The sequence below is a fragment of the Rhinopithecus bieti genome, unplaced genomic scaffold (genome assembly GCF_001698545.2).
Source record: "Rhinopithecus bieti isolate Rb0 unplaced genomic scaffold, ASM169854v2 scaffold_13900, whole genome shotgun sequence".
NCBI lineage: Eukaryota > Metazoa > Chordata > Mammalia > Primates > Cercopithecidae > Rhinopithecus > Rhinopithecus bieti.
In genome coordinates, this window is record NW_016808376.1 from 2,421,630 (window position 1) to 2,437,069 (window position 15,440).

General features: G+C 40.8%; 1 pseudogene; it reads right to left on the minus strand.

Annotated features, from left to right (window-relative positions):
* Positions 1-280: 280 nt before the first annotated feature.
* Positions 281-6,872, minus strand: LOC108538520 (ORM1-like protein 1 pseudogene; annotated as a pseudogene).
* Positions 6,873-15,440: the final 8,568 nt, after the last annotated feature.

The following is a 15,440-nucleotide window of genomic DNA, read 5'->3' on the forward strand; positions in this document are numbered from 1 at the left end:
TTCCTTGGATTTCTCCACTGCGCCCTCACTGTGTTGCCTTGTCACTTATAAGCTGGGCCTGCCCAATGTGTTTACAAAGCGTCTCTTCAGAAATATACCAGATGTGCTCGACAGAGGCATCATTAATAGAAACCTGCACTTCAAAACATCATATGAAGAGCCAGCAATCGGCCCTCCAATGTAAATACCTCCCATTTCACAGTATTACAGAAAGAGTGCAGTTTACTAACCATGCCTTCCTTACAGGAAATTCAGTAGCTATAAAAATTTTTGTTCAGTGTCAAATGTTTCCCTGCTTATTAATTCCAAAGATCAGAGCACCGTGTCATTGTGGCATTTGGGGAGCTTAGCATACTCAGGAGAGAAGCTGTGCTTACGATGGAGTGAGTTGGATCATACTTCTATAGAAACTTGCTGGAAAATGCAGAATGATTGGAGAAACGGTGAAAAACTTCCGTGAAGATGTAAATGGTACTCCATCACCCAGTTGTTCTCAGTGTGTTAGGAGCCTTGCTTTACCCTGGTCAGGAGTTTCCAAAGGCGTTCCTTTCAAGCGTGGAAAAATCCATTCATCCCCAGATTATGTATAATATTTGTTAAGGTCTAAGCAATGAGAACACGGAAGAAGGAATGCTGAGTAAGACAATAGGAGCCCAACGCATGTGTCAGCCACAGGCTCTGGCTGTTCACTACATGGGTGTTTGGATTCACTTCACTGCAGGCCACCCCAACACTCACGTTTACTCCATGTTCTCACTCCCAGCTGCATGCATAGAGCAAGACCACCCTGGCAGCAACAGCTCCCATCGCCTCATGCCCTTGGCCTTCTAGCCCTCAGCTTGTGGAAGCCCAGGGAGGAGTTCTAAGCAGGGACACTAAATGATCTGAAGGCAGCTTCTTCAGGCCTTATTTTACCTGTTGGCCAGCAGCCACCTGGCTTCCTGCTGTCACTCTTGACCTACAAAGGTCAACATGTCCTCTGGGAGGCCACGCCCTCTGCATTCTCTTCCCACCTCATCTATGCCATGCGACCCACTCACTCACTCCCTTCTTTTATAAATATTCTCTTTCCTGGAGTTCCATGGTCTCCATCTCTCCAGGTTTTCATTCACATGCCCCACCCACTTCCCGATTGCAGCATCTCTTGCGTGGCCTTTCTTGTCCATGCACCCCCTGTGGTCAGCGTATCTCTCAGCATTGTGTTCTTGGAGCTAACTTCTCCTGACTTTACACTCTGACCACACCAGGGAAACCTCTTCCACTCCACTGGCTTTAGATACACCTCTGCCCGATTGATCCCCACATTGTCGCCTCCGTCCAGATCTCTGTCCCATGCTCTGGGCCTATGTATAACCTTGGCCCTGGTGCATCCTCACACGCATGTCCCAGGTGCTACAAATTCAACAAATACTTTCCAGACTGAATTCATAATCGTCTTGTGAAAGCAGCTTCCCCTTATCTGCTTTCTGTTTTGAACGATGCAATCACATGTTACAAGCTATCCAAGCTGGAATCCTAGCTAACATGCCTCACCCCTCTCTCTCCTTCATCCTCAACATCCCATCAGCCACTCAGTCCAGCCTTTGCGATATCTTTCTGTTCACTCTTCTCTCCTCTTCTCCTGCCCCTGCCTTGACTCAGATCCTTTCTCCTCTGCTGCTTGGGTCAAAGCCTTGGTCAACTTGTCTCCCCACCTCCAGTTTTTCTTCATTCTAGTCTATGTTTCCCGTGCAGCTAGGGTGATGTTTCTACACTGCAAATAATTATTTGCTCCTCTGCTGAAATCTGTATGTGGTCCTCTATGCTAGCCCCCTTTGCTTTGAGGATGAACTGAAATCCCAAACCTGACTCCATAGCTCTTCATGATCTGGCCCTTACCTACCTCTCTCTCCAACGGATTTCTTATCACTACCTGGCCCTTACCCTAAACCCAACCCTAATAAACTCTCAGCAGTTTCTTACCCACCTTGCTGTCACTTCCTGCAGAGCTGTTCTCTCTGCCTCTGCAGCAGTTCTTCAGCCGCACCCCTTTTCTACTTGACAACTTCAGGTCTCATCCTAGAGTTACCTCCTTCAAGAACTCTTAAAAACAAACAAACAAATCATGTCTCCTGTTAAGTACAGACACTGGTGCAGTTCGGTTCAGAAGATGGGGGCCCTGTACACCATATTTTGGAAAGAGTCCAGTGTCATGACAACAAAACTGTAGTTGAATTTAAAAGTCCAGAAATGGAACAAAGGATGTTGGAAGGCCCACTTTCTTGGGCGTAGTGAAGGTGGGGAAGATTTGACAGGGATCTTAACACAGATCTGATGACCCAAGAGAGGGACCTTTATAACCTGGAGGGGCCAGATTAGCAAGGATATGAAGCATCTCAATGCCTTTCTGCATGGATGTCTAAGCAGATGCATGCATTGTGCACAGGGCTCAAATATCCATTGATTCTCCTGCCTACAAAACCTTGGCAAATTGATATGTTCCCAGAACTTAGGCCAAGCCATGGAAAAGAGAGAAAAATGATGACTTAACTGAGAAATAACTGAACTTCCCTGGTGACATGGGAGCTAAATAAAGTCAAACTGAAGAAAAATAGAGATGTATTACTTAGAGTTCAGAGTTGTGAACTGAGATTTATATTGCCCTGCTTATTACCCTGAAGAGTCATCACCTGTTTACCTGTCTGCCTCTAAGAAGACTCTCTAAGTGCCTTATGGTGACATACTTTCTGCTGGCTAATAGCATTGATTCTGGTTAATAATGAATGATCGATAAATATATGTAAAAAATGAATACATTTTTAAGACCAAGAATTTGCCATAATTAAGGACTCTGAGAATCTCAGTCTGCTGGGCACAGGTAATTAGGGAATAGTGGGTTGCAGTCCAGGTACATATATGGTGCAACGGGACTGCAGGAAGAAACAACTAAAATTTGCAGTGGGAGTCTAGGAAGGCATGGAGGATGTGACATTTGAACTTAGATGTGGAGGTAGACAGCAGGTCGTGACACCCATTTGGATCCCGCAATCAGGCGTAACTAATGAATTGATACACTATCTCCCCTGAAGGCCAACAGAAAAGAACAAAATGGGGCCTTAGGGGAAGGTATTTACAAAGAACCTAATAGGTAGTGGGCATTTGACCAAGTGTGAGTTGGTCTTTTCCCATTCGCCCTTTCCCGCCTCCTTATCATCTCTCCATGACTTACGTTTGCAGAATGGATTACAGCTCACACACTGTGTTCATTTGACCCTCTTATGTAACAGCATATCTCTAAGGTTTAAAAAATAGTTTCAAAACTCAGGAGCCAGAAATTTCAAGCTAGCTTTACCCTACTTTCCCTAACACAGGCTTGTTGTGCACCATCACTTAATGCAACATATGGTTGGTGTGGTGTAAGGACAAAATATGAGGACCCTGCACTTTGCACATGTAAAATCCTTACTCAAGCCAGGGCCCGATCAGAGGAGCAGCAAATGTCTTCTTTCTTGGGCCCCAATGATTGCACCTTGACAAACCTTCCTGATTCTCCACCCTTCCTTCTCCTTCCTCTTTTTTTTTTTTTTTTTTTTTCTCTTCCTTTTCTCCTTTCTCCTGGCTCCATCTCCCTCACTCCCTGTGGCTGTGGAAAACTTTCTAGCTATCGAACATTAGCTCTAGTTCTGATGACCATGAACACCCAGCAAAGGGTTTTTCTGCCTCGATCTGCATCATATTCATCTGAGGAGATATTTTTTAAAGGAGATGCTCATGGCCTCATCTCAAGAGATCTGAAATCAAATATTCTGGGATGCAGCCCAGGCACTAGTATTTTTAAAATGCTTCCCCAAGAAATTCTAAAGTGCAGTCAGTATTGAGAATCACAGATCTAAATGTCCCCTCCATATCTTAATTTCTTTTTCTATAAAATGAACTCATTGGCCTGAAAGCTATTAAAAAAAAAAAAAAAAAAAAACTTCCTAGGTATGAAATATCTCCCAGAGACCTAAAGACATATCAGATCAGTGGATGGATCACTGTAGAAAGGTTTGGGTGGGACTGGGAGTTCAAAGTGATGGGGGTTAGGGATGTATTGCAGGTAACATGGAAAGGGAGAGATAGACTAGTAGGTTCTAATAACTTTTCTGTTCACTTTAAGTTCTGATATTTTTGACAGTAGAGAGTTTTGTGTTGTGTATTATTGTGTTTTTCCTAACAGGAATAGCCCACACTTTCTTTGAAAAAAGTACATTTTCAATCATATACTTGGACATCTGATGTGATTCGAATTCTCTGGTTGTTTTATATTGTTTTAATATGGAGTCAGAGCCAAATAACCATTTTATAGAGCTTCCCAATCTCCCTCAATTCTGTGCATATGACTATTTGGCAAGAATAAGAATTAAGGATTCCTGGAGGCACTTAATCTAGGCATTTTAAAGAAGAAGATAAGTGCTCAGTGCTTCTTGGTGTTGCCAGATTAGCCGTACATCCTGGTAAATTCAAGAGACCTCTTTCCATCCTGATCTGTGACAGTGATAACAGAGGGAAACACTTCTTTGTTTGTTTGTTTGTTTGTTTTGAGACGGAGCCTCGCTCTGTCTCTGGGCTGGAGTGCAGTGGCACTATCTCAGCTCACTGCAACCTCCACCTCCTGGATTCAAGCGATTCTTCTGCCTCAGCCTCCCGAGTAGCTGGGATTACAGGCACCTGCCACCATGCCCAGCTAATTTTTGTATTTTTAGTAGAGACGGGGTTTCACCACGTTGTCCAGGATGGTCTCGACCTTGTGATCCACCTGCCTTGGCCTCCCAAAGTGCTGGGATTACAGGCGTGAACCACCGCGCCTGGCAAACAGAGGGAAACACTTCTAAAGCCAAGGGGCTTGTATAGTTACAGCCTCTGGTATTTGCAGGGGTTTGTATTTGACATCATTGTCTAGAATCCTACACATCAGCACAACTCTAATTAACATGCCAATGAGTATTAAGTTGGGTTTATTACAGACTGAGCAACTACTTCACTTGGGGCTCAGTGGGTTTCAAAAAGCAACATGCCTTGTTGATAAAACATTCTACTCTTTTTAAGTCATCACAGAAATGCTAAGAAAGCAAATAATTGCACAAAGAAAGCACGTTGTAAAAATGAACCCACTTACCAACAAAGCAGTGGTCTTCAGCGTCTGTATTAATCAGTGATCTCCAGTGAAAGAGAAGCAGTAGTACATACAGTCATGCACCACATAATAGCATTTTGGTCAACAACAGACCACATATATGAGTGACCCCATCACATTATAATGCCGTGTTTTTACCTTTTCTATGTTTAAATACATTTAGATACACATATACTTAGCATTGTGTTACAGTTGCCTATAGTATTTGGTACAGTAACATTTTATACAGGTTGTAGCTGTATTAGTCTGTTCTCATGCTGCAAATAAAGACATACCCAAGACTGGGTAATTTATAAAGGAAAGAAGGTTTAATGGACTCACAGTTCCACATGGCTGGAGAGGCCTCACAATCATGGCAGAAGGTGAAGGAGGAGCAAAGGCACATCTTACATGGAGGCATGGAGGCTGGAGAGTGTGTGCAGGGGAACTGCCCTTTATAAAACCATCAGATCTCATGAGACTTACTCACTATCATGACAACAGCACAAGAAAAACCTGCCTCCATGATTCAGTTACCTCCCACCAGGCCCCTCCCATGACACATGGGGATTATGGGAACTACAATTCAAGATGAGATTTGGGTGGGGACACAACCAAACCATATCCGTAGCCTAGGTGTGTATTAGGCTCTACCATCTAGGTTTGTGTAAGTATACTCTGTGCTGGTCCCACAATGATGAAATCACGTACAGACACTCTTCTCAGAACGTATCCCCATCATTAAGTGACACACGCCTGTATACAGTCACCTCTCTGTATCCATACTACAACTGTGGATTCAAGCAACCATGAATCAAAAACATTCTAAAATGATTAAAATAAAAAGTAATAATGTAGCAATAAAAATAATACACATTTTAAAAGCAATAGTTTAACAACTATTTACATAGCATTTACATTGTATTCGGTATTTTAAGTAATTGAGAGATGATTTAAAGTATAAGGGAGGATTACGTAACTTATATGAAAATATTATGCCATTTTACGGAAGGAATTTCAGCATCCTCCAGTTTTGGTATTCATGGGGGTCCTGGAACTAATCCCCCATGGATCCCAAGGGACAACTGTATATAGGAAGAGATTTATTATGAGAAATTGGTTAATGCAATTACAAAGACAGAGAAGTCCCAAGATCTGCCAGCAGTGAGCTGGCATCCCAGGAATGCTGGTGGTTTTGAGGAAAGTTAAATTCAGTTCGAGGACAGAGAACCTGGGAGAGCTGTTGGTATAAATCCCAGTGTGTGGCAGAAGAGGAGATGAGACGTCCCAGCTCAATCAGTCAGGCAGAAAGAAAGGGGGCAAATTCCTCCTTCCTCTGCCTTTTTGTTCTAGTCGGGCCTTCAATGGACTGGATGATGACCATATACACTGGGGAGGGCCATCTGCTTTGAATCAAGTTCACTCATTCAAATGCTAAGCTCATCTGGAAACACCTTCACAAATGTACCCAAAACAATGTTTAATCTGGGCACCCCATAGCCCAGTCTAGTTAACACAAAATTAACCATCACAGTGCCCTTTCCCCACTTGCCAATAAACAATCTTTATGGGAAGCCCACCAAGTGGTAGCATTGCGTTTTCCTTTCTTCCTCAGCATCTCATCCTGAATGTGCCACTTTCTGAAGGAGGATTTATTCCCCTTCCTTTGCTTTCTTGTGAGCAGACCTTTCAGGTTCTTTGTGACGTCAGCTAGGTTAGTCTGAGGTTTCTCAGCCATCATGCCCCTGGTCTGTGATGAGTCAGACTGGACTGCTCATTTATTTGGGGAGAGCAGTAAACATGAATGGGATTGTATGACTAAAGTTCAGCCATGGACCCTCCCTTATGAATGTGACCTCAAAGTGTCCAATTAAACGTTCTGACTATAAATGTATTTAGTAGATTTAAAAGGCTACTATGAGGATCATGAATGTGTTTTATAGTCTGTAGAATCCTATATAGGTTTAAGGTAGGATGTATCTCTTTTATCAGAAACCTTAAGAAATTTCCTCTCATGAGGAAGGGTTTTCACTCTTCCTGGTTAGTCCTGAATTCTTTCGAGTGGCAGAAAAGATTTGTTATGGGCTGAAATGAGTACTCCAGGATGCTATTGAGTCCTAACTCACAGTATCTGTGCATGTGAGCTTATTTGAAATAGAGTCTTTGCAGATGCACGAGTTGAGGTTATTAGGATGAGCCCTAATCCAATGACTGTGTCCTTAGCAAAAGGGAGAATTTGAACACAGAGGCAGGTACAGGCACAGGAAGATACAAAGGGAAAGTACAGAGGGAGAACCCATGGAGGAGATGACCATCTACAAACCAAGGGATGTTTGAGGCTACCGGAAGCTCAGAGAATGGCAGAACAGATTCTCCCTCACAGCCTCAGAAGGAACCAATCTTGCCAGTACCGACACCTTGATCTTAGACTTCCAGCCTCCAGAACTATGAGACAGTAAAATTCTGTTTTCAAGGCAATCAGTTTGCGGGACTTTGTGACAGCGGCCCCAGGAAATGAATGCAATATTATTTCCAGAAATCCTGAATGTTCTGCAGTTGAAGTTCTAAGCAACAATCTTCAGGCTCCAAGCACGGGTGCTCTCAAACAAAATAAGAACTGCAGGTCATGGGGCTGGGCGCAGTGGCTCATGCCTGTCATCCCAGCACTTTGGGAGGCCGAGGTGGGCGGATCATGGCGTCAAGAGATTGAGACCAACCTGGCAACATGGTGAAACCCTGTCTCTACTAAAAATATGAAAAAAAGTAGCTGGGTGTGGTGGCACACACCTCTAGTCCCAGCTACTCAGGAGGCTGAGGCAGGAGAATCGCTTAAACCCAGGAGGCGGAGCTTATAGTGCACCAAGATCGGGCCACTGCACTCCAGCCTGGCAACAGAGCAAGACTCCGTCTCAAAAAAAAAAAAAAAAAAAGAAAAGAAAAAAAAGAAAAAAAAAAACTGGAGGTCATGACCTCTAACTTGCTGACTTTGAGTCAATTGGGGTTTTATTTCTTAAGTTTAGATGGCTCCAGATAGATTCAACTAAACACATTTCAACCCATCTCACTGAAACGGGAGAGTTCCCTGAACCCTCTTGCAGGATGAGCAATGGATGTGGCTCAATTGTTCTGGCGCTGTGTGTGCTTAAACTCCTTGCAGGCTGGGGAGCACACGGATGGGCAGGTGTAAGAGCCGGGATGAGCACCCCTGGTTCCAGCCCCATGGCAGCATCTAGGGGTGGGTGTCTATGACTCCCGAAGCCCCAGTGGGTGTGTTACAGTGCTAGCCATGTTGTCCATGAACAGCTTAAGTGTTAACCAGCTCAGTGTCCTCTTGATATCCAAGTCCTTGTCCAGCATCCAGGAAGAATCAGGTCACACACAGACTTGATGAAAAATGAATATAAGGTTTTATTGAGTGGTGGAGTTGGCTCTTGGTGAGATGGATGGGGAGCTGGAAGGGAGATGGAGTGGGAAAACAATCTTCCCCTACAGTGTGACCATCTAGCAGCTAATCTCCTTTCTGCCCATCCCCAGCCAAACTCTTGTCAACATTCAGACACTCCTTCTCTTCTCTCTGCCACATGATTGTGCTGTTATTCTGCTCTTCTGTTGGTGTCTCCTAGTGGAACCAGCAGTTTAGGGTTTATATAAGGACAGGATAGGGAGGTGTGGTGGGTCAAAAGGCAACTTTTGGGCACAAAAACAGGAATGCCTGTTCCCATTTAGGGCCACAGGATTCCTGTTTTGAGGGTGGGGCCTTTGCTGGGTAACTGCCCTCTTCTACCTGGTATTTCCCTATCTCCTGTCCATATCATCACCTGTACAGGAGACTGACAGAGTTTGCAACCTGCCTTCCACATGGCCTCACCTCTACTGCCAGACTTCCCATAGGTAGGCTTGGATCCATGAATATCTACAACCAAAGTGCTCAGTTACAATAGAAAATGCTACAGTTGAAAGTGCCTAATTATATAGTTTTACCTTTTACAAGTCAAATTCCACTACATTTGCATTATGAAAGATTACTGTCAAATGTAAGATGAATATGCATAAAATTCCATCCATATGCATTTCACCCAAGTTTGAGTTACAGCCAATCCTCATCTTGATTCTTCATGGTGATCAATAAGGAATAAGGAATGCATGTAATGTGGTGGCACTCAACCCACCTTTTACATCAGCATCACCTGGAAGTTTTAAATAATACTGATGTCTGGGTGCCAGCCTCTGAGATTGATTCCCAATATTGTCTGGAGTGTGCCATGGGTATTGGCATTTTAAAAGCTCCCAGCCCAGACAGCATTATGATATGATCCAGCAATCCCACTACTGGGTATATATCCAAAGGAAATAAAATCAATATGTTGAAGAGAGATCTGCTCTCTCATGTTCATTTCAGCTCAATGCACAATAGCCAAGATATGGAGTCAACCTCAATGTCAGACAACAGATAAATGGATTTTTAAAATGTGGCATACACACCCACACACACACACACACACACACACATACACGGGAATACTATTTAACGTTAAAAAAAGAAGGAGATCCTGTCCTTTGTGACAACATGGATGAACCTGGAGGACATTATGTTAAGTGAAGTAAGCCAGCACAGAAAGACACTGCATGGTCTCCCTTATATGTGGAATCCACAGAAAACCATCTCATAGAAGCAGAGAGTAGAAGGGTGGTTACTAGAGAATAGGAGGGATGGGGGAAGAAATTGGAGAGAAGTTCATCAAAGGACACAAAACTGCAGTTAGGAGAAAGAAGTTCAAGAGGTTCATTGCACAACGTGGTGACTATAGTAAATGTATTCAATGCATCTTACACTGGAAAACTGCAGAAAGTGTAGGATTTAAGTGTTCTCACCATAAAAGAGTGCAAAGCATGTGAGGCAATAGATATGTTAATGGGCTTGATTTAGCCATTCCACAATGCATACATATATCAAAACATCAGGATGTACGTCATAAATATATATCATGTTTATTTGTCAATTAGAAAAAAAAAAAACTAATGTAAAAGAAATGTTTTCTGCAAGTGGAACCTCCAAAACTGGAAAATAAATAAATAAAACAAAAGCTCTAGACCAAGATTGAAAACCTCTGGTAAAGCACTGGCTCTGGAGCGAGCCACGCAAGAGCTGGAATTGCTCACAATTGCGCCACCGCCTACCAGCAGGGCTACTTTAGCTATGTGTTCATTTCCTCAGTGACACAGAGACAATACATGCCTCATCGTGCTTCTGTGAGCATTACATGAGATAATGCCCGCGTTAAGGGTTATCATGAAGAGAAATCTCCTTTGGACTCTCTATACCTATAGATTTCTGGTCTTGAGTATCTACAGGAGGCAATAAAAAATGACCCTGGGCTACCGTATCAGAAAGGCACCCAATAGGCCAATCATAATACAGATCAGGATCACCTTGTGATCCATTTGAAAAAAAAAAGAATTCCTAGAAAGGGTTAATTCTTTCAAAAGGAAGTTATAAACCAGAAACCCTTGAAATAGTTCCATATTTCTCAATCTGCTATTACAAGTTTGCTACATTCTGTGATTCAACTCAAAGAAGGGAAATCAAGTGAGAAAATAAACAGCCTCACCTTATTTGCAGGAGGTCACAGGGAAGAAGAGAAAGGGGTGAAGAAATACATTTCCATCCTGAGGTGGTCTGCCATCTCACTGGAAGAGGTGCCACAGGAATAAGAAGTGTTCTAGAATTAAGCAAAGTGAAAATTTGAAAGACAGTGAATTTAACCATTCTCTACCTCCTGCCTCTATAGGAAATATTTACCGTCTACTCCTTTTGATCTTTATTTGCCTATAAGGATTATGTTATGAAAACACACACATAGACACACACACACACACACATACACACAGGAGTGGAGGGAAGGAAAAGCTACAGAGCAGCGGGTCATAGCCCTGTTTTCATAGTGAACTCATCTCAGAAAATTATTTTGAGTTTTCACGTGAATGATTTGAGATACCCACTTCAGAGACAATCTCAGACAAAAATTATGTGGCGTGTGTTAGAACTTTAATACGTGTTAAGTATTCAGTTACAAAAAGTTCCTCCTTTGCATTTGTAATTATAAAGTGACATATTCATTGAAACATTGTCAACTAGAAATCAGAATTCTCACTTTTTAATGCTTCAGTGGGAAGAAAGCCTTAAGGTTTGATATCACACACACATACACACACACACACAAATTCGTATTTTAAAGGTTATATGAAGCCTTTTTTGAAACTGAATTATAATGTTTTCTGGTCCAGTAATGCTGGCCTAACAGCTAGGATACAGTTGTTTTTGTGCTATCATCAATTTTCATTTTGTTTTCATTTAATACTTTTAAAACAGAACATGCTTAGAGTAAAGCAGAGAAATTAGAAAAAAACAACGGCTAGTTAAAAGTGAACTCAGGCTTTTTCTCTCTGGTTTCCCAAATTTCATGAAACGCAAGCTTTATAAACAGGAGAGAAATGGTCAGAACAAGCTTGTTTTTCAGGAAACCTTAGCCTTTAAATAGAAGACACCCGGAGGCGGAGGTATATAAAGATTATTGTCCATGTACAGCAGTGCTTCTGTAATTAATTCATTTTGAGCTTTGTGAAAAGCATTCTTTGTCCCTACATAAAGACAGGGCTCTGTAGTTTGTCCCAGTTATTTTATCATTACCCTCAATCAGCTGAGCTTGTTACATTCTTTTTTCCTAGATGGAGTACTGCACTGGTTGGCTACATTCTATATTCCCCTTTCTTTTTTTAATCCCCATTTGTAAGGTGACTATCCAGAGGAGCATGTGTCCCAGAGATGGCATGGCAGTGCTAGCGTAAACCTTAAAGCCTTCTTTTCTGCTTCCAAAGCCATGCTGGTTCAAATCATTACGGGATGTCCTAATATTTTATATAATAAAAAACACTTTGGCCAGTGAACTGTCAAAATCGTATCATCAATAAACTCTACCACTAGATTAGAAAGTTGCTTAACATCACCTGGAAATACTTGAGGACAGTAGATATGATTTGCTGAAAATGAGGCCAAAAATGATTAGTGCAAGCCATAAGGGAGAAAAATTAGACACATGTTTGAAGCCCTGCTTTTCAAAGAAGCTTCAGACGAGTAAGAAATGTTTGTACAAATAACAGCAGTCTATAAGAATGTAGCTGTGTGGATATATTTCAAAATAGAAGGTCAGAGGCAAACTTCAAAATAGGAACTTTTTTTTCTAAAACTACTTTGTACCTCAAAAAGGGTGACTAAATAGAATATGAGAATGGTCCTGGTTTTCTGATTATAGAAAGAAATATATGGAAAGAACTTAGTAAATAAGGAAAGGTATAAAGAAAATAAAATTAAATGATTGACATTGTACCAATAATTGTATCACTTTTGTATATTTCTTTCCATCTTTTTTTTTTTTTTTTTTTTTTTTAAAAAGTTTCTCGCTTTTTCCCCCAGGCGGGGGGGCAAGGCTCCAGTCTTGGCTCACTGCAACCTCTGCCTCGCAGATTTAAGCGATTCTCGTGCCTCACCTTCCCGAGTAGCTGGGATCACAGGCACGCACCACCACGCCCGGCTAATTTTTCTATTTTTAGTACAGATGGGGTTTCGCCACGTTGGCCAGGCTGATCTCGAACTCCTGACCTCAGGTGATCTGCCCGCCTTAGCCTCCCAAGTGCTAGGATTACAGGCATGAGCCATGCCGCCCGGCCTCTTTCCAGTATTTTTTTCCATTTGCACATATAAGTATGAATGTTGGAAGTCAAAAACTGCGTTTTGTCTGGGCTCCGGTCTGCGGTGGCATGGAAAAATTGGAGCTGGGTTAGGGCCCCTATCTTCGGAGAGCTCCTCTCTCCTCTTGCCACACCCGCCCCTACTTGCCCTTTGTTGGTACTGAGTTGTCTTGCCAGTTATTATACTGTCTTACCCTAGAGATTTTCCTGTGGCCGGTCTTCAATTAGAGTGAGAGGAAAGAAATATGGGTGGTGTGGGGAGGAAAGATCATTGCAAAAGAGAAAGCTAGACCAAGAAGGCTGAATGTTTCTAGAAAAGCAAGAGAAAAAAATACTGTTGCATTTTAATAGACAACTTCCCTGTCCACAGTACCTCTGTGGTTCCTCCCCGGGGACTATGGGCAGTTGAGTTTGCAGTCCTGGTAGCAATACAAACTATTGATATCACATTCTGTGTACCATTTTGTGCCCTTTGATCAGTTATTTCATTTCAAAAGTCTTTTAAAGTCATTCCACCAAAACATGTTTTCGATTGTTCCATAATATCCAGTTTTATAGATATGTCATATGCATATATATTTAACCCACATTAAATTATTAGACATTAAGTTGCTTCTGATAGCTTATTAATATAATTAATACTACTATGAATATCCTGCACATAAACCTTGAAGAAGAAAACTTTTAGAAATAAAAATCCTGTGTCAAATATAACGTTGCCTTTAAGTTTTGATACATGCTACCAAACTGCTTTCTGGACAGCAATTGAAACATACACCAGCCACATATGAGTGGGCCTATTTCATTGTACCTCATTGGGTCATTACATATAATCAGTTAAAGGCATTTACCAGTTTGATGGGTAAAATGCTATATTGCGTTTTGTTTTAACTTACATTTCTTGATTCTTACAGAGATAGTTTTTATATGCATTGTTTCATTTGAATTTCTTCCTCCATACATTTTCTGACTTGGGCTTTTGCATACATATTATCCATTATTGTATCCACAGGGTTTTGCTCGTTAACAGATCCATATATATTTCTTAATTTGTCTTTCATTTTTACTGTTATATATGATGTTTTTGATAAACGGATTTTTATGAACTCAAATGTGAACTTTTCTTTATATTTTTAATAATTGCATTTTATTTAAAATTGTAATTTATAAATGCTTTCACATAAAAGCAAGAAAAGAAATTATCAAGACAAAAATTTGCCTTCCTTATGTTTTTCTCTAATTTTCTATGGCTTCACTTTGTATATTTAACTTTTCTGTCTGTTATTTATTTTGGTTTTGAATATGAATTGAAGATCTAATCCTTTTACCTCCACAGCATTCTCATAATATTTCATATGACATTAGTTGACTACTTATTCCAGTTTCTCTGTTAGAGTTTTTTAAAATCATCTATTAGATTTTATATTCAAGAATATATTTTATATTCAAGTTTTTATATTCCCGTTATGTATTTGTTAAAGTTTATGCTAACAGAACCCTACTACAATCATTGTTGTCTAGCTCTGTCCTTTACCCCTTGGGAATGTCTCCCTCATAATAGTACTTATATGTATGTAGGCTTTGATTTATATATGACAATACTAATCCTTCTCTGGGTTCTGGAAATGCTTGCATAGTTTCTTTTGCCTATACCTGAAAAGCCATTGATCTTTTTATAAATTCTGATAGGGTATATTACATGATGCATATATGAGAGCTAAAGTGGGAATTATTTTCCTTTATAAAGGACAAATTAGGGATGGACGTTTACAAAGCAAAGTATGACGGCAAGCAAGTGGTCATGATATTACTACAGCTGTCTTGCTCAAAGGACAGAGATTTGGTTTTTAAAAGGAGGGCTGAATGGTGAAAGGATTACCAATGAATCTTCAGTCATCTAAGGTTAAACCTATAGTTTCTGCCGTCTACCATGTTCTATGAATTAAATATGTTCGTGGAAAATATTTATTTAAATCACAGTGTTCATTCAATCGTCCAACTGAATGATCCGTATGATTCTAAAGATGGTTTATTTATCCTTCTTTCTGATTGTCAGTTAGAAGATGCCCTTTCTGTGAAGAATTAAGTAGGACTCTCAAGCTAGATCTCCTGGCTTCAAATTTGGCCTCTGACACCCACAAACTACAATCATCCTTTACCCTCTCTGTGCTTAGTTTCCTCACCTATAAAATGAAGATTAAAATAGAGCATACCTCAGAGATTGTTATGAGTATTTAATGGGCTAGTTTTTGTAAAGCCTTTAGACCACACCCTGATACATACTAAATTTTATGTGTTCATTTAATAAAATTCTCTATTTTCATTTTAGATCCTTCTACTTACAACTCCATCTCAATTGTTTAGTGATCTAAAAAAATGTTGAAGTACAATAGCAGAAATTATGTTAGAAACACTCTGAAATATTTTATAGTCTACATAGCTTTCTGGGGGAGGTCATTGAGATTTTTACAGATTGAGATACCTTAAAGTGTGGTTAACTAGCAGGTGAGCTTTGTTTTCCTCTCTTTAATGTGGCAAAAAAAAAAAAAAAAAAAAAAAA